The sequence below is a fragment of the Lactuca virosa genome, chromosome 3 (genome assembly GCF_052849685.1).
Source record: "Lactuca virosa cultivar CGN04683 chromosome 3, Lactuca_virosa_CGN04683_v6, whole genome shotgun sequence".
In the NCBI taxonomy this organism is placed as follows: domain Eukaryota; kingdom Viridiplantae; phylum Streptophyta; class Magnoliopsida; order Asterales; family Asteraceae; genus Lactuca; species Lactuca virosa.
Genome location: NC_136428.1, coordinates 195,218,125 through 195,238,068, shown reverse-complemented (window position 1 = coordinate 195,238,068; position 19,944 = coordinate 195,218,125). Strand labels below are relative to the sequence as shown.

Below are 19,944 nucleotides of genomic sequence, written 5' to 3'. Positions count from 1 at the left end.
TTCTCCATTCAGAAAGGCATTTTTGACATCCATTTTATGTACTTTGATATTCTTGTGTGTCGTACACGCTAAGAAGATGCGTATTGCTTCCATTCTGGCTATGGGGGCATAGGTTTCATCATAGTTAACGCCTTCAAGTTGATTGTACCCCTTAGCCACTAGCCTTGCTTTGTTTCTTACTACCGTACCAGACTCATCAAGCTTGTTTTTGTATACCCATCTAGTACCAACGATTGTATGGCCTTTTGGCTTCGGTACCAGTTTCCATACTTTGTTCCTTTCAAACTCAGCTAACTCCTCTTGCATTGTAATGATCCAGTCAGGATCCATGAGTGCTTCTTTTATGGTTCGAGGCTCGACTGGGGACATGAAAGTTGCATAGTGGAAGTGGTCCGTTAAATCACTAGATGATCGAGTTTGTATACCAGCGGATGGGTTTCTAATGATTTCACCCGGTGGGTGATCCTTCGCCCAGATGTGTAGACGAGTTTGTTAGTGATTAGTAGTTGCGGTAGAGGGAATATCTTCAACGTCATATGAATCTGCGGTAGGAGAAGGTAGTTCCCCCTCGACTTGGGAGTAGCCTGCAGACATATCTTGGATTTTGGGAATTTGAACAGCAGAAGTTAATGGAGGTTCCCCCGGAATTGAGGATGGAAGTTCCCCCTGAACCAAGGATGGTTCCCCCTGGATTGATTAGTGAGTGATAACCCTTGGATCTGATATTGTGTCTATGTTCTCAACCTCTTCATCCTCAGAGTCTGAAGAAGCATTTGATTGGATATTGACTCTGCGGGTAGACACCGGAGCAACATTATCTAGTACTGGAACCTCGATGGTTGTCACAGGAACCGGAGTTGAACTTTCCCTCTCAACCGGCGATGTGGAAGTATTGAGTGACAAATCTTCAGATAAAGTTGGACCAGATACTTCATTGTGTTGTTGTTGAGCTATCGGAGACATAAGGATTTCGGAGAGAAGAGCAGTCTCTGCGTGGTCAAAAAGTCATCATAGTTGATTTCAACTATGTTTAAGGGACCCAAAGAAGCTGGGATATCACTTTCTAGGATAGATTTTGTTTCACTTAACGGAGCAATGTTGTGGACATAATAGTCATCAAATTTGACATCGAAGCTTTCGAATATCAGTCTCGTGCGTCTAATGAGAACCCTGTAGGCCACTTTATTAGTTGAGTAGCCAAGAAAAATGCCTTCATCTGGTTTCAGTGCAAATTTGTTAAGGTGATCCTTGTTGTTGATCACAAAACATCTGTATCCAAAAATATGGAAGAATCGGACATTGGGTTTGCGGATGTTGAGACCCTCATACGGAGTCTTTTTAAGACGCTTGCAAATGATGCTTCGATTTTGAACAAAGCAATCAGTTGCCACTGCTTTGTCCCAAAAGTATAGAGGAAGATTGGCAAAGTTTAACATCGATCTAGCTGCTTCGACCAAATTACGGTTTCTTCGCTCTACTACTCCATTTAGTTGCGGTGTGTAGGAAGCTGAAAGGTTGTGACTGATGCCTTTTGAAACCAAGAAACTATTCAAGATATTATTAGTAAATTCAGTTCCATTGTCACTTCTTATTCTTCGGACTGGTAACTTGATTTGAAGCTCGATTTCTTTTATGAAGTTGATCATGACCCGCAGTGTGTCTGATTTGAGTCTTAAGAAGAAGACCCAAGTGAAACGTGTGAAGTCATTGACTATAACCAGAATATAGTTTTTGTGATGAAGACTGGCTACAGTAAATGGACTGCAGAGATCAATGTGAAGTAGCTCTAATGGTTCAGTAACTGAAGAATCAATAACCAGTGGATGGCTTCCCTTCGTTTGCTTTCCACACTCATAAGTTGGGCAAAGTGTATCATTATTGTACTTTAGAATGGGGAGACTACGAACAAGTTCTTCGGTGACCAGGTTGTTGATATACCGAAAGTTCAGATGAGCTAGCTTGCGGTGCCATAACTAGCTAACTTCGTATACTGCTTTGGATAGAAAACACAATTTCGGTTTGCCAATGATCAGTGAGACATCCAAAGGATACATTGTTCCTTCGGATTTGGATTTGATCAAGCAGGTGCTTCTATCACTCGTCATTATGTAACAATATTCCTTATCAAATTCAACCCGGTGACCCACTTTACATAGTTGGACCATGCTGATCAAGTTGTGCTTGAGGCCTTCTACGTAAGAAACCTTTTGAATTGAGAAATTTCCCATGGTCAATACACCGTAACCCCTCATTATTCCATTGGCGTTGTTCCTGAACGTGACATGTCCACCGTTACAGATTGGCCTAATGTCGCGAAGGGATTCTAACCTTCTAGTCATGTGCAAGGAGCAGGCACTATCAATTAACCACTCCTCTTCTTGTTCCTCCTTGCACATTGCCTGAAACATTAAATGGTTAGTTTGGGCACCCAAACAAGTTTGGAGCCCGGAGTCACATGAGAAACTTTCTTACTAGACGCATGCACGTGAGTTGTAGGAACAGTTTTTGTGTTAGTTTGTATATCTAGTCCTGGGTGTTTGGTAACTTTTGGGATGTTACGAGGTTGGATGGGACATAACGTTTTCAATGGATAAAATCCAAAAGAAAGATTTTTGTCGTTTACCCAGACACCATACTTGGTCAACGGTCCGGAGGATGTAGTTCAAGGTTTGTGTCTGGTCCATCAGTGGTATTTGGCTGCAGTGCCTTTGGAATTTGAAAATGTTTTTGCACGTTAATTACTCTTAGGTTTAGACCTGACAACTGTTTGAAGTGATTTTGAAGGTTCAGGAGTTGGTAAAATACCTTTCCACATTGGATCGTTTAAGGAATATTTTTGAAAACAATATCTTTGAAAATACATGACTTTCTTTTGGGATTTTGCAGAAGTGTTTGAAGTTTTTTTTGGCAAAGTACATTCCTTTTTGCCTGATCCTTTGACTGTCGTCTTTTTTGAAAGAATTTTGGTGGTGGTGGGTTTTTCTAAGTTCCTTTGATTTGAAACCATGGCATGTTTGAAATTGTTTTTGCATTCAGTATCCCGCTTTTTGCCTCGAGACCTGAGTTCATTTTTGAAAGCCAATTTCGCTTGAGTTTTTGGAGAACCGCAGTCAGAAATGTTTAACTGCGGTTTCTTGAAAACCTTTGATTTATTTGAAAAATGAGGACTTGAGTCATCTGAACTAGAGAGTTCATGACTCTGTGAACATTGACTATATTCAAAATTTTCAATTGGTAATTCGTGAAGGATAAGCTGAATGGTCGTTGTGCTTTTGACTACGGTATGCGGTGCGGACGACTGGACTAGCACATAGTATGTCTAGGATGGTTCATTAATGGGACACTTTATGGAAGGTAAGGATGGACGATTTACAGTTACGTCTGGTCCTTCCACAAAAATTTCTTCATCTACATCTGAAGAAGATTGAGAAAACGGACAAATTGTACCAATGATGGGTAATTGTTCACTTGGATTACCCGAGGATTAAGGAAGAATTTCCTCGATGAAACAATTGTTACTTAGCTCATGAAGTATACCGAAGCGACATCTTATATCTTCGGGAACGTTTTATCATTGTTTGGATAATGAAACTCACGATCAGGTGGGACATATGGTCGATCAACATTAAACCGTGGTATTGAGTTCTTATTGGTTGAGTACCCATTGGACCACCCCCAGTTATAGATGTTGTCTACGGTTCCATTATTCACTAAGTTCTCAATTGCTTCAGATTCATTAAAGAGTTTTTCTATTAATTGATTCAAACATATAATTTCTTTCTGGGCTAAGTCCCTTTGATTTAAAGCAATATCTAATTGAGTTTCATTCAACATCCTAGCATCCTTTTCTAACAACAAATCTTTTTCTAGAATGGCAACTTTAAGTCTCTTATCCTCAAGTCTTCCTCTCACATGATATAGCTCTTGGGACGCAATATTCTTTTCATGTAGAGCCTTGTTTTAGTCTGAAAGGACGGCAGCACATGTGCCATTAAGTCTTTCGAAGTATGGTTCAGAATCATGCATGCTGAAATTATTAGAATGGATCATGATTTTTACTTGCTCGACGATGCTGAGAGTGCTATCTTTGGCCATGTAGTAGTAGTTTCTTTCCATCTTCGTCGATCCATCCTCTTCAGCAGCTGTAACCATGCATATCTTCCCTTTTCCCTTGTTGTTGTTGCGATCTTCATCCTCATCTCCGGATGACCACACTTGATGATCTCTTTTCACCTGAGCAATATATCCTTTTGCCTTTTCTTTCTCTTCCATTTTTTAGGCCATTCTAAGATAGAATCCCTTATCCTTAACCACATTTGCTTTACAATATTTTTCAAAGTAATTCTCTTTATGACATTTGTGACAGATGATGACTTCACTTTTCTCTTCAGTTGAGGTACCGGAGTCTGATGTTTTGTTGGACTGCGGTCCCTCATTGGAATGATGTACATTATGTGGTTGCGGTGGGTGGTGTGGGTTTTTAGGATATCGTGAGTGGTTAGACTGTGGTTTGAAGTTACGGTTGAAAGGTGGTTTTATGAACTGCTGATTCTTACGAAAAAATGGTGGTGGTAGTCTGTTGAATTGTAGGCTAACCAAATCTATGGCATTTTGGAATTCTTCTTCGTCATCCATTTCAGCATCAGCTTCATACGACTGTGGTGGGTTGTCATATGAAAGTGGATAAGATGGTGCAGTTGGGTATGAGAACTATTGAGTTTTGACTTGTGGAGTTTGAGCTATTAGGGCAAGTGGACCACCAAGATCAGCACAATCTTTGAGCACCGTTGATTCTTGTGCCTGAAGTTCTCCGTACAGTTTGAACAAAGACAAAGGATGAATCTTTCTATCTCCTTGCACAATCATCTTTGCAGTGGACCAATGTCTTCCTAAGCCATTGAGAAACTGTAGATTTGTTTCATGGTTGCTTCGAACAGTACCAGCATTTGATAGCTTCGTGATGATGAGGTTGAACCTTTTGAACGAATCGTCAAGATTCTCTCCGGGAAGAGCTTTAAAGTTGTTAAACTCATTGAGAGCAGTGGTGAGTTATTTATCCTGAGCTTGTTCAGAGCCTTGATAAAGATTCTTGAGCACATCCCATATTTCCTTCATAGATTTGCAAATAATGATAATGTCAAAATTATCAGGAGCAACACCACATGAGATTTCATAGAAGGCTATGGCATCGTTCTCCATTTTGTCAAGATCATCTTTGGTCGGTCGATTCATTGCGGCTGGACCTCCACCTAGTCGTGCCTGAGCACCATCTGCTTGAACAGGAGTAAGAAGAGGGACATGGGGTCCTTCTTCCACGGATCACCACACATCACTTCCAAGCCTCTTAAGATACCTCTCCACTATTTGTGACCAATGGTGGTATTCATTTGCAACAAGTATTGGTGCTCTGTTCGAGCCTCCAACATTGTTGGAAACGTTCAATGATAAAGCTTGTGCTATATTGTAAGTCCCCAATCTGCTTGTGTATCAATCAGATCCATTTGATGGTGCGGAATCCCAATCAAACGGATGATACCAGATCAAAATAGAAGGGAAGGAGAAGAAGAATAACTTGAATCTTGAATGTATTGAAGATATGCGTAATGCTCCATACACATTAGATTCTCTCACACACACTAATCTTCTCTCTAGTTTCTCTCTCTACAAAATGCTCTCCTTTATTGTTAGCCTTACATACACTCCTCACCCTATATATAGTACACATGTTCACGGTCGTGAACGGGTTTACGGCCGTACACCCGTTTACGGCCGTACACACCAACCTGGCCGTGAACACAGCCGCAAACACATATTACACTTTAGAAAAATACAGTTGTTTAGAAAAACAAAGTATAAACCATAATTTTAGACCCAATAATCTCCCCCTTGGTTTATAGCTTTCTTTTCTAACTGACCCAACAAACTCCACCTAAAAAGTAGCTGGCTTTTCTTGTTAATCTTCATTGGGAGCTTCGCTTCAACATTAATCTTCAAATTCTTCACAACTTCAAGATGAACTTGATGAATTTTCAATGAATGACTTCATCTTGAGCAGTTGGGCTTTTCTTCAAAATTTGACGTTGAACGCTCGTCGGGTGAGGAGGCTTCTTGAAAAGATTCTAGAAAGATGGCGCTTTCAGCTTGAGAATCTTCAGAGAGAACAACAGAGAGAACTAATCTTCTGGATCACTTCAGCATGTTCAAGAATAGCAGCAAATTGATTGAGGAGGCTTCAATGCAATCTGTCACATAATCTTCAAGTGCAGCTTGACCTTGCTTCTGGGGTTGACAGATTGAATGTTGGAAGAATAATCTTCATTTATTGCTCCTTTGAATGAAAATTCTTTGATGATCACGGACGAAGCATTGGCTCAGAAATTCTCGATACGGTCTCCATGAGTCTCATCTATATCTGAATTCACTTTTCAAGACAAAACAAAACTAAAATAAAACTTAGCACAAAATATTTTTGGATTTTTATGATTTTTCTGAACAAAAAAAAAATAAAAACAGAAATAACACTATTTTTGGATTTTTAATTTTCTGATTTTTGTTTGATTTTTGAATTTTCTGATTTTTGTTTGATTTTTGAATTTTTTGATTTTTGTTTGATTTTTGAATTTTTTTAATTCTCCCCCTAAATTTGTGCATGGGTGAGAATGAAATTAAAATGCGCAAATTTAAACTAAACTAACGTAAAAATTAGTCCTCAAAATGTAGCATTTTCAAAAAGGTCACAATCACATCGAATCGAGCTTTCTTGAACGGCTTTGTGAACAGATCCGCTACATTATTAGCAGTAGGAACCTGGTCCAGCCGAATGAGTGAACGCTCATAACAATCTCTGATGAAATGAATTTTGATGTCAATGTGCTTGGTTTTGGAATGTTGGACTGGATTTTTAGCAATCTGAATTGCAGCCTCATTATCACAAAATATAGGGGTTTCTAAATAATTCAAACCGTAATCCAACAGCTGATGTTGGATCCATATAACTTGAGAGCAACAAGCAGAGGCAGCAACATATTCCGCTTCTGCTGTTGAGGTTGAGACGGTGTGTTGTTTCTTGCACTGCCAAGACACTAGCCGGTCACCAAGGAATTGACACCCTCCGGACGTAGATTTCCTGTCAAGCTCACAGCCTCCATAATTACTGTCAGCAAATGCATATAAATCAAATTCAGAATTTTTTGGTTACCAAAGACCCAATTTTGGGATGCCTTTGAGGTACCGAAAGATTCTTTTGACAGCAATAAGATCTGAAAGTTTAGGATTAGCCTGATAACGTGCGCATTGACAAACTGCAAACATGATGTCTGGTCGGCTTGCAGTTAGATACATCAACGAACCGATCATTGATCTGTAGTGAATTTGATCTACAGATTCGCCATCAGTATCTGGAGTCAGCAGGGGTCTCTCGGCCATTGGCGTCAAAGCAGGTTTTACGTCTTGAAACCCAAACTTCTCAAGTATATCGTCCACATACTTTGCTTGATGGAGCAGGATCCCGGTTGATCTTTGTTGGACCTGAAGCCCCAAAAACATGGTCATTTCGCCTAACGAGCTCATCTTGAACCTATTTTTCATCACTCCTTCGAACTCTTTGCATAGCTGCGGATTTGTAGACCCGAAGATAATGTCGTCAACATAGATCTGAACTAGAATCTGATCATTACCCACATGCTTGATGAACAAAGTTTGATCGATAGTGCCGCGAGAATATCCATGTTCGAGCAAGTGCTTTGTGAGAGTTGCATACTACGCTCGAGGAGCTTGATGTAACCCATACAACACCTTGTCCAACTTGTAGACATGATTCGGAAACTTCGAGTTAACAAACCCAGGTGTTTGATCAACATAGATTTCTTCCTTCACTTTGCCATACAAGAAGGCTGTCTTGACATCCATCTGATAAACAGTGAAGTTCATGATGGAAGCGTATGCAAGGAAGATACGGATAGCCTCCAAGCAAGCTACCGGAGCATAAACCTCGGTGTAGTCAAGACCCTCGATCTGTCTAAACCCACGAACCACCAATCTCGCCTTATTGTGCACTATGACTCCGGAATCATCCTGCTTATTGCGGTATACCCAGCGTGTGTCAAGAGACTTTTTTCCCTTAGGAAGTTCAACCAGCGTCCAAACCCCGAGCTTTTCAAATTGATTTAACTCTTCGTGCATAGGATCTACCCAGCTGGGCTCATTCAAAGCCATTTCAACGTTCTTTAGCTCTATTTGAGAGATAAAGCAAGAATAGAGACATGTATTAACATCTCCACGTTGGCTTCTTGTTCTAACACCATCACCCAGCTGGCCAATGACATTATCAATCGGATGATCGCGTTGAATGGTGAAGGTATCTCCTGGATGATGTCATTGAGTGAAACAGGAAGATTGTGAATGTTGATAACTCCATCATTTGTCGAATGATCCACTTCAGACGAACCTGTCTCATTAGTAGGATCTGCCACAAACTCATTTGCAATTTGCTCAGGAAAGAGAAGTTACATAAAAGTTTGAGTAACAGCGGAAGCATCTCTGGTCATGAACTCTCTTTCATCAGGAGTAAGAGGTGTAGCATCAGCATCTGGAGCATGTTGTTGACTTGGAGATTCTGGACAAGTAATTGGAACAGATGACTCCACTGAAGGAATCGTAGAAGAAACTATCGGCGGTCTGTAAACAACTTCTTCGTCTTCATCTTCAGGTACAATCTTCAAACCAGAAGTAGAACCAGATAAACTATTTGAACACATATTGAACGATTTTAACAAAGATGTGTAATCAAACAGCCAATCAGGACCCACTCTAGCATCCGTTTCATTTTCCTCCAGCCAGCGCATATCGAAGGATTCTATAATTTGCTTTGTTCTTTTGTTGTAGACCATGTACGCAGTGCGAGCAGCATACCCCACAAAATAGCAGTCATCAGCTTTGGCATTAAACTTCGGGTTGGACTCCAGGTGAAGAAAGGTACAAGGGCAGCCAAATAAGCGGAAATGGCTGACAGATGGCTTGTGACCATATAGAATTTCGTATGGAGTCTTCATTTGGGCTTGTTGATCAAAACACGATTCTGAACATAGCAAGCAATGTTGATCGCCTCAGCCCAAAAGAAAACTGGTAACATTGAGTCACACAGCATTGTCCTTGCAGCGTCTTGTAGCGTTCGATTCCTCCGTTCAGCAACACCGTTTTGCTGAGGCATGCGAACTGAACTATATTGACGCACAATTCCCTATTTTGCGCAAAAGTGATCAAGAACCACATTCTTGAATTCTGTTCCATTATCAGTACGAAGCGCCTTCACCCGGTTATTGGTTTGGTTCTTTATCATTACGATGAACTTCTTGATCAGATCAGATACCCCAGCTTTGGTGGATAAGAAGAAAACCCACGTGAAACGCGAGAAGTCATCAATCACAACTAGACAGTATGAATTCCTATTTATGCTTAGGACATTGACCGGACCAAATAAGTTCATGTGCAATAATTGGAGCACCTGGCTGATTGAATTGACCTGTTTTGGCAGATGTGGTTTTCTGTGATGCTTTCCTTGGGCACATGACACACACTTTTCAAATGTTATGAAGTCTCTGACAGGAAGGCCACGCACCATTTCATTTTTAGCAAGACGATTCAGATTCTTACCGTTCGCATGACCGAGTCGTCGGTGCCACAGCATAGCATTTTGTTCTGAGACTTTTGAAAAGAGGCAGGTGACTTGCTCAGGAATGTTTCTATTCATGTCGATAATGTATGCATTTCCATCCCGCTTTGATTTAACAAGAATCCACTCATCCGGGATGACAATGTCTGGCTTTAATATCAGACACTCTTTATCAGTAAAATGCGTTGAATAACCCTTGTCGCAAATCTGAGAGACGCTCAACAAGCTATGCTTTAACTCGGTAGCATAGTTGACGTTCTCGAAACTCAGCACTCTGTTTGTCACAGTTCCTCTCTGAGTGATTTTTCCGCCTTCTCCGCCCGCAAAGGAAACAAATCCCCCATTAAAAGTTTGAATGTTGTTCAGTTGGGAGATGTATCCTGTTATATGCCGGGAGCAGCCGTTGTCGACATACCAAGGTCTGACGACATTCCTCCGCAACTGTCCCTGCAAAATAAGCGGGATCATTTAGATTTGGGGACCCTGGTCATTTCTTTCCTGGGTGGACCCTTTACAATCACATATTTATTCTTTGAACTTCATTCATATCATCAATACATTAGATTCATCATATTCTTCTTCTCCTTCTCTTCTATTTTGACCTGGCATCATCCGTTTGATTGGGATTCCGCACCATCAAACGGATCTGATTGATACACAAGCAGTTTGGGGACTTACAATTGGTATCAGAGCTTGGTTTGTATCAGTCTATTTTGTCAGATCTTGAGCTTATTTGATCTTATTTTGGAAGGATTCTTGCGTTTTTGGATAGATTTTGGCAAAATAAGGACGGTTTGTTCTTCGTGTTTTTGATAAAAACGAGTTTTTGATCGAGTTTTGGAGCAAAAAGAGGTGAAAAACGATGTTTTTCACGTAATCTGCGAAGAGTTTACGACCTCGGAGTTTACGGTCCGAGTTTACGGCCCTCGGAGTTTACGACCTCGGTTTGCGGTCCTCGGTTTGTGGTCAGCTTCGCACATGTACGGCTCGTTTTGCGGCCAGCCTCGCACATGTACGGCTCAGAGTTTCCGGTTGGCTTCGTTCTCGGCCTCGCACCTCGCACCTCGCTCGTTCAGCAGTCTCGTTCAGCAAGCTTCGCAGCAGTCTTCGCAAGCAGCATCCTCGCATCACACCTCTAAAAAAAACTGGAAACGGAATTGGGGTGCCGGGGATCGAACCCGGGTCTCTTGCTTCTTCAACAAACGCGTCTTACCAGTTGGACTAGCAAGTCCTTTGTTCCATTCCTTCGAAATTTAATTCAAAAGCACTCCCAGTCGCTTCTAGTTTCGCAAATTTGACACTTTTAACCCAAAAATCAATTTCCTTTATTTTTAAATTACTTTTTCAACCAAAAATTTTAGATTGTAATTTTTGACTTTTAATTTTAACTTTTTACTTAAAATTTTGACTTTGACTTTCAAGTTTGACCTTTGACTTTAAACTTGACTTTCTCATTTAACCTTCAAATTTTCGAATTTAGCTTTTCGGTTTGACTTTTCAAGTTTGACTTTTAAGTTTGACTTTTTAAATTTGACTTTTAAGGTTGACTTTTCAGTTTTAATCAAAAGGCATATTTTTTATAAAAATGAGTTCTTCAAACACCAAATTCAATGAAATTTCTTGTTCTCAAACATGCATTGATAATGTTAAAATTTTACTTGAGCATATCGAATTATTACGTAGAGAGAACGAGGACCTAAAATACGAAGGATATCAACTTAGGAAAGGACAGAAACCCCCGAAGGCTGAATTAGAAGCAAAAACCAAAGACTTTAGAAAACTTCAGGAAGAGTATAGCCATAAGAGTGCGAATTATAGATATGTGACTGAACAACTTGCTGAGGTAACTGCTGAGCTTGACACATAGAAAAACAAATTTGAAAATGCAGATTTTACTTTTAGAAAATTTGATGTGTCAAGTGAAGTAGTTGCATCCATGATAGAACATAATTTGCAATTCAAAGAGAATCAGCAAAGGGGTTTAGGATATGACAAAGTGCCTCCTCCTTATAATCATAATTATTAGTTTAAGCCTTTGACAAAAGAGGAAATGGACAGAGAGCCAAATCTCAAATATGGATTTGTGTCAGGAGGTAGTATTAATGTTGAAAGTACTAATGTTTCTACTACTTCTGCAGATCAACCACTAAGTCATTGCAAGCAAGCAGCTGAAGAGAGTGTGTCTGATAATGAAATTGTATCAAAGTCTGATGACCTAAATTTTTTCGATATATTTGATGATATCTTTGATAATTCTGACGTGGATGTGCCAGAAAGTGTTGAGGTGAACGATTCTAATGCTTCTACTTCTTGTGCAGGTAAAGTAACGAAAGATGAGAACAAGGAGAAACTGTTGAACAAACCAATGTCTCCTTGAACTCTAAATCTGTTGCTTCGAACTCAGTTGCTTCTGATCAACCTGCTGTTGAGAAGTACAGGCCACCAAAACAAGCAAAACAGAGTGCTTGCTGTAATTGTGCTTGTGGGAACAACAAGAGACAAGGCAAGGACACGCCACCAGGGGCAGGAAGAAACAACTTCCCAGTGAAGAAAAAGACATGTTTTCACTGTGGAACACCTGGACACATTGCCAGAAATTGTCCAAATCGCGCATACGTTCCCTACTACGCACAAGGTTGGCAGAACGCGCCAAGATGGAGATTTTCCAATAGAAATCCCTCAAGGTCACGTTCATACATTGGCGACTGGAATGCTCAGAAGGCCAAGAATCAAACACACAAGGCCAAGAATCAAAATCCCAAGAGCAAGAAAGGAATGTCGGCCCAGAAGTCAAGTTCAAGAAATGCTCCTGTGAAGCCAAGACCGGTTAGGTGAAAGTCATCTCGGTAGCCGACTTCAAGTTCAAAATCAAGTGCCGAGGCACCCATCCGCTCGAACAAGAAATGGGTTAAACCCAACTACAGATGGGTACCAAAGGTTCAATCTCCCAAATATTCTAATGATTCTAATATTTCTACATCTTCTGTTTGTGATAAGCAGGACATGTCATGGTAGAGAGTTCTTTGCACAGATAACAAAGGTCAACCCAGTTTCAAAATGGACTGGGTTCCAAAGACCAACTAATCCCGCTCTGTGTCGGAGCAGCTATGGAGGCATATCATCAGACTGCGGTTTGTTGGTAGTGGTTGTTCCAGGCACATGATAGGAGGCATCTCTAAGCTGTACAACACTCAGAGCATTGTTTGAGAGTATGTGTCCTTTCAGGAAATGAAGAAAGGAAGGGATCACTCATGGGGTTAGTGCTTAACGATGTGAAGAATTTGCAGATTTGTTCTGAGATTATGCATGCTGTTCTCAGACCTTCTGGATGCAAATTCAATCGGTGACTTACGGTTTGAGTTTTCTTCTCTATACTCCTAAGTTTATCTTACACTGATTCGTTTTGAAGACAATCTTTTATTTTCTTATAGTTTTTCGTTAGTAGGTATTGTTTTGGGAAGTGATATGAAGTATAGTGCTAAAGGGCAATTTATGATGCGTGTAATGCACTTAAGCCGAATTGTCTAGACTCTGTATTCAATGTGTTGGTAGGCACAAAGGATTCAAAAGGACTAGACATTGATTGACCATGAAAGGACTAGACAATATAGACTTAGATAGTTTCATTTGGACTGAGCATACGACGCTCGGGTAGATTGAGCAGTGAGATAAACATGGGAGCCTGCGAGATACATTAAAAGTTAATTATCTAGAACTGTGGCTGAACATTTCCTTGATGTATGGACTCATGTCCTTAATTCCGGTATTTATAGGGCAACTGGGGGGTTCTGATAAAGTAGGTATGTAGGAAATTATTTTCATGCTTTCTATTTGTCAGTCATATGTTGCTTCCTTTGCGTGAGTGGAACATATCCGACCTGGAATGCAACATATGCAACTCTATCACTATGCATTTCCATATCTATGAAATTCTTTCTATCTGTTAGCCATATGTTGTTCCCTCTGCGTGATCGGAAGATCCGACCTCGGACATAGCATATGCACTCTACTATCTCTCTAAACTCCTATCTATGTTGGTCATATGTTGTTCCCTCTGTGTGATTGGAAGACATCCGACCTGGGATACAACATATGCACTTCTATATCTGACTTCTTTCTTAATGATTGAATACTCACCTAAAGTAAGGAGTTCTTTGGAAGTTCTTGATTACCGGGGTATATCGGGAAGTGGGAAACATGTTCTAGTACATCTAAAATTGAACCATTTAATAGGTTGTCTGTAGATCTTGCTGCTTAATTTAAGTGGACAACAATATCCTTGGTCATCGTCTGCTAAATGTCCATTTAGGAATATATATCACAATGACTTGTCACTTATAATCTTTCCTAATTGTCAACATCCTTTCTGTTTAAGTGGACCACAATACCGGTGATTGACCAGATCTAGACATGCAGGCGTGTGCTGATAAACAATATTGAATTGCTTGACAACTTTGATCCCAAATATTTTTTGTTTTTGTTAAATTTGTTCATAGTTTTCCTCTATGCACAAATTTAGGGGGAGAATTAAATTAAAAATATCAAAAATCAAATAAAAATCAGAAAATTCAAAATATAAACAAAAATCAGAAAATTAAAAATACAAAAATAGTGTTATTTATGTTTTTATTTTTTGTTCAGAAAAATCCAAAAATCCAAAAATATTTTTGTTTCTGTTTTAATTCTCAGAAAATATGAAAAATCCAAAAATATTGTGTGCTAAGTTTTCTTTTAGTTTTGTTTTGTCTTGAAAAGTGAATTCAGATATAGATGAGACTCATGGAGACTGAATCGAAAATTTTTGAGGCAAGGCTTCATCCGTGAGCATCGAAGAATTCTCATTCGAAGGAGCAAGAAATGAAGATTATTCTTTCAACATTCAATCCTTCAACCCCAGAAGCAAGGTCAAGTTGTTCTTGAAGATTATGTGACAGATTGCATTGAAGCCTACTCAATCAATTTGCTGCTATCTTGTACCTGCTGAAGTGATCTAGAAGATTAGTTCTCTCTGATAGTCTCTCTGAAGATTCTCAAGCTGAAGCCTCCTCACCCGACGAGCGTTCAACGTCAAATTTTCAAGAAATGCCCAACTGCTCTAGATGAAGTCATTCATTGAAGATTCATCAAGCTCATCTTGAAGTTGTGAAGAATTTGAAGATTAATGCTAACGCCAAGCTCCCGATGAAGATTGACAAGAAAACCCAGCTACTTTTTAGGGGGAGTTTGTTGGGTCAATTAGAAAAGAAAGCTATAAACCAAGGGGGAGATTGTTTGGTCAAAAATATGGTTTATACTTTACTTTTCTAGGAAAATGTATTTTTGTGTTTTGGACCGTAAACAGCTTGGTGTTTACGGTCGTATACGTGTTTACGGTTGTGTTTACGATCGTAAACAGGTTTACGGCCGTAAACCCATTCACAGCCCTTGTCTACTATATATAGTGACGAGTGTAAGAGGAGTGTAAAGGCTGATAGAAGTGAGAGCATATTGTAGAGAGAGAAAGTTAGAGAGAAGAGAGGAGCTTTAGTGTGTGTTAGTGTGTGAATCTTGTATCTGGATCTTAATTCATATCAATTCATACAAGATTCATCATCTTCTTCTTCTCCTTCTTCTTCTATTGATCTGGCATCATCCGTTTGATTGGGATTCAGCACCATCAAACGGATCTGATTGATACACAAGCAGATTGGGGACTTACACATATTTCCTTTTTTTTTGAAGAATGAGCTTTAGTGGTATAGAAGGCTTTTCAAAATCAGAGTTTTGTTTAAAAAGCAACCACTTTGGCTCTAATACCAATTTTTGAGAGAAAAACTTTGGGAGACACACTTGAACAAACGTTCTGGTGGTGTGACGGGGTAGTGTTGTTTATAAGTGCAATAATCATACACTGTGTGGTTTAAATGGACTCATTTATAACGACGGACTGCAGTTGCGTCAGGTTGTTGGTAGTTCACTGATTTTTGCATAATTAACTATATATTTCATATTTTTAATACTTTTAGCTATAATTATGTTTAATATGGAACAAAAGATACTTAATATGCTTTAATTATGTTTTGTAGCTGCAAAGTCTTGCTCGGGACAAAAAGGAAGCATACGAGGAGCTGGAAGAAGGAAACAGGAGCAAAAAACAAAAGAATAGAAGAAAAGGTCTAAAGACCACGTCGTGGCACCTTAACCACAACATGGTGATTCGAAGAATCATGACCCAAATGTTGATGTGGCAATTACGAGACTTACTCGAAGACCACGTGGTGGCGGTCAACCACGACGTGGTGGTCAGATTTCCACAAATACAAAATCCCGGTCATTAGGTCGAATTAGGGGGCATGCATTCATTTCTGTAAGGTTATTTGTGACTAATAAACCCTTAGAAATCTAGAGGAATTTGAAATTCAAGAGAACTCAAGGATTTAAGAAGATTTAGAAGATATTCAACATTGTTCTAGTTGTCTTACTTATGTTTCATATAAGTAAAACCTAGCATGTTATAGTTCTATTTTATATTACTCATTAATCACATTTTGTTTGTTAATTGACCATATTAATTGCATGAATCTATCTCCTAATTGTTTATGACCATTAAATAGTTAGAGCTATGATTAATCACATCTTAGTTAAAAGTAGTTAATGCTAGTAACTTTAACTGTATTAGAGAGCATACTTACTATTAATTTGTGCCTCGTTGCTCAACTTGACTGTATAAGAGTAACTAATATCATTCATAGTTCAATTGTGTTATTATCAATTTAGTGTTTAACTTGAGCATGACCATTGCCTTGTCATACATGAATCAATAGGCCTAGTAATTTGACAATAAGAGCTAGATAATTGGTAATCAATATAATCTGTCCACTAGAAATCAACCATAGGAGAAGGTGAAATCGGATCTATACAGAAGTATTCTTTTAATTCGTGAAGTTGCTTTGTTTTTGTTGCTTGCTACTTGTTAGTTAATAGTAAGTTATTGTGATCCTTCAAAATCAATAAAAAGCCCCCAAATCATAGTTTGTTTAATAGTTTAATTATCATTAGTTAAATTTTATTAATTGAATTACGTTCCCTGTGATCGACACCCGACTTACCTAAGCTATTCTATAATCTGACTAGGTTCACTACCTATAGGTGCATAGATAGTAAAAGTTTGTTAGGTTATAAAGGGAAATCTCCAGAAAAGTCCTATAATTTTAGTCTAATTTATGAAAAAGTCCCAAACTAATTTTTGTTTACAAAAAAGCACAGAATACCGGCTAAAACTTCGAAAAAACCCTTTTTGCCCGGTTTCAAAGATTTAGCCGGTATTTTGTCCTTTTTCGTTAGTTTGCTCAAAATATTAGGATTTTTTTGAAAATTATCCGATAACCAAAATATTGACACTTTTCTAAAAATTACTATGGAATTAATGGATATTATTATTAATAAATCATTTATAAACATATAAATTTTTTATTATAAACAAAGTAAATATATTTTTAGCTAATTTCTAGGAATAGAATGGTCGACTATGTACTTCTCTATTGTTTGTTGACCACTTCAAAGTCCTTATGTTCCTCCTATGTATCGTTGTGGGTGTCATAGTAAGAAGTAACTTGTTAGGCGTGACCAATACAAGATTTGATAATATTTATTAATACACAATCAATAAGTGTCTACTTGCTATTAGGCATGACGCTATATGATCACATGTTATTAGAAATATCATTACACAAAGATTCTTGAACATATAGATATTTTATTATGTTCTTTAACCTAATTACCACCTAACATCCATACATTACCCGGTAACAACCTTCAAATTTCACATCTATCGAGAGTGAAAAGTAAACTTTGAATGACAATTTAAATAGATAATCACCCTTCACTTGTTTCCATATAAACTATCATTCATGGATCACTTGTCACATTTGATAAATGTGTGTTAGTTGATGGTTGTTAACATGTGAGGTATGGATGTTAAGTGGTAGTTAGGTTAAACAACATAAGACGAACACCAACATTAAAGGAACACGAACTGAGTACATCTCACCATCATATCCACAACAATGCATAAGAGGAACGTAGAGAGTTTGAGTGGTCAGCAAACAATAGATGAGTACCTAGACGACCAATTTATTCCTAGAAATTAGCAACAAATGTATTTCTTTTTTTATAATAAAAATATTTTTTATGTTTATAAATGATTTGTTAATAATAATATCCATTAATTCCATGGTAATTTTCAGAAAAGTCTCAATATTTTGGTTATCAAGTAATTTATGGAAAAGTCCCAAAATTTTGAGCAAACTAACGAAAAAGGACAGAATACCGGTTAAATTTGCGAAACCGGCCGAAAAGGGTTTTTTCGAAGTTTTAACCGGTATTCTGTTTTTTTAATGTAAACAAAATTTAGTTTGGGACTTTTTCATAAATTGGCCTAAAATTTTAGGACTTTTCTGGAGATTTCCCGGTTATAAATTTAAAACTAATATGTACTTTTATGCACATCAAACTTTTTGGCGTCGTTGCCGGGGAACAGCTTGTTTGATTTATATTTTAAGTGCTTTTGGTAATTCGGTCCTTTTCGGTGGGATAAAAACCATAAAAATTTAATTTAGTTGCGTTTGTTTATTTTAGTTTTTCTCTTAGATGCAACCACCTCGTGGCTATATCCACAACGTCGTGGTCTCGCTTCAGATAAGTTTTGGTTTATTGATTTTTATTCCTTTTACAAGTTTTTTTTGTTTTTGTTTTTCTTTTGTTTCAGTGATTTATGACCCGAGGATCTAAAACTCCTATTGTTCCTCCACTTCAAGACCCAGAATCCGCTTTCCATAAGAAGAAAGTCAACGAGTCAACAAGCACTTCTCAATCAGATAGAGGATTTAAAAACTTCGAGAGGATGCCTAATAAAAAGGGAATTGGATATGAGCCAGAGTCATCTACTAAAGGAAGTTGAGACGAGGAACAGATAAAGGTCGAGGTCAAAGAGATGGTGGATATAACGAGAATGACGATGGGAGACTACAAGAAGAGTATACGTGAAGAGAATGGACTAGGTCTAGTTCCACCTATGATACCAGCCGAGAGAATTTTTGAGCTAAAGGACACATTCTATCCATGCTCAAGGACATACCTTTCACCGGGAAAGAGTATGAAGATGATTTCAAGCAAATTGATGAGGTCAAAGACATTTCCAACTACTTTCATGTTCCTAATGTGCCAAGGGAATCTGTTTTACTAAGGATGCTTTCGGTCACATTTACCAGTGAAGCAAAGGTGTGGTTGAAATCTCTTGCACCACGATCGATCACTACATGGGCTAATATTTGAGATGCTTTCATAGAGCAATTTAGTCCACCTTCTAAGATCTAAAAGCTCAAAAGAAGATTGCCAACTTCCAACAAGATGCGGGAGAGTCATTGTATGAAGCTTAGGAGAGATACAAGGGCTTGCTAAGAAGTTGCCCTCAACATGACTTGAATGTTCAACAAGAAGTTTCCATCTTCTATTATGGAATGAATGTAATTACTAGACAACTTCTTGACTCACAAGGGCCTATGAAAAAGAAGGAGCCAACAATTGTAAAAGAATTAGTTGAAGAGTTTGCAAAGCACTCACGAGAGTACCACAATCCATGAGATAATGTTACAAGAGGAAAAGGAGATGGAGAGAACAAGAATATGGTTGTAATCATAGCAAAGAACAACCCTATAGATAGGTTAATGATAAAGTTAGATCAATCAATCCATGCCATAAGAGTTGGTTGTGACAGTTATAGTGGTCAACACTTGACCAAGGATTGTGATTCGGATGAAAATAGGAATAAGAAGCTGCAAGTGTTCTACTCAAGTGGTGACAAGTTTGATGAAGACTGGAGAAAGCCTATGAAGGAATGGTTACCTTATGAAGAGTACAAGAAACAGAAAGATGAAAAGTATAGACAAACCAGAAGAGGTTTCTATCAAAAAGAGCAACCACCAGCCGAAAAGAAAATAGATTTCGAGTCGGTACTCCATAGACTTATGAAAGCATTTGAAAAGAGGCATGATACTAATCATGCCAATATGAGAAATCATCATGCTTCTATATAGAATATAGAGACTCAACTTGGGCATTTGACCACACTTGTCAATGAAAAGTTACCACCTAAAAACCAAGATAAAAAATCACAATCTCATGTCATGGTGATCTACACCGAAGAATAGGTTCATTCTAAGCCAATAATGACCTATGAAGCAGCTACACGTCATCCCAAGTCGAATGTGAAACAAGAACAGCCCGGTCAAAAAGTG

At 38.5% G+C, this 19,944-nt stretch overlaps 1 non-coding gene across 1 annotated transcript; it reads right to left on the bottom strand.

The window, feature by feature from the left end:
• Nucleotides 1-19,024: 19,024 nt before the first annotated feature.
• LOC145168263 (small nucleolar RNA R71) lies at nt 19,025-19,130 on the bottom strand. Its single transcript, XR_013741830.1, has one exon. It is a non-coding gene; the product is annotated as a small nucleolar RNA R71 (small nucleolar RNA).
• Between the last annotated feature and the right edge of the window lie 814 nt (nt 19,131-19,944).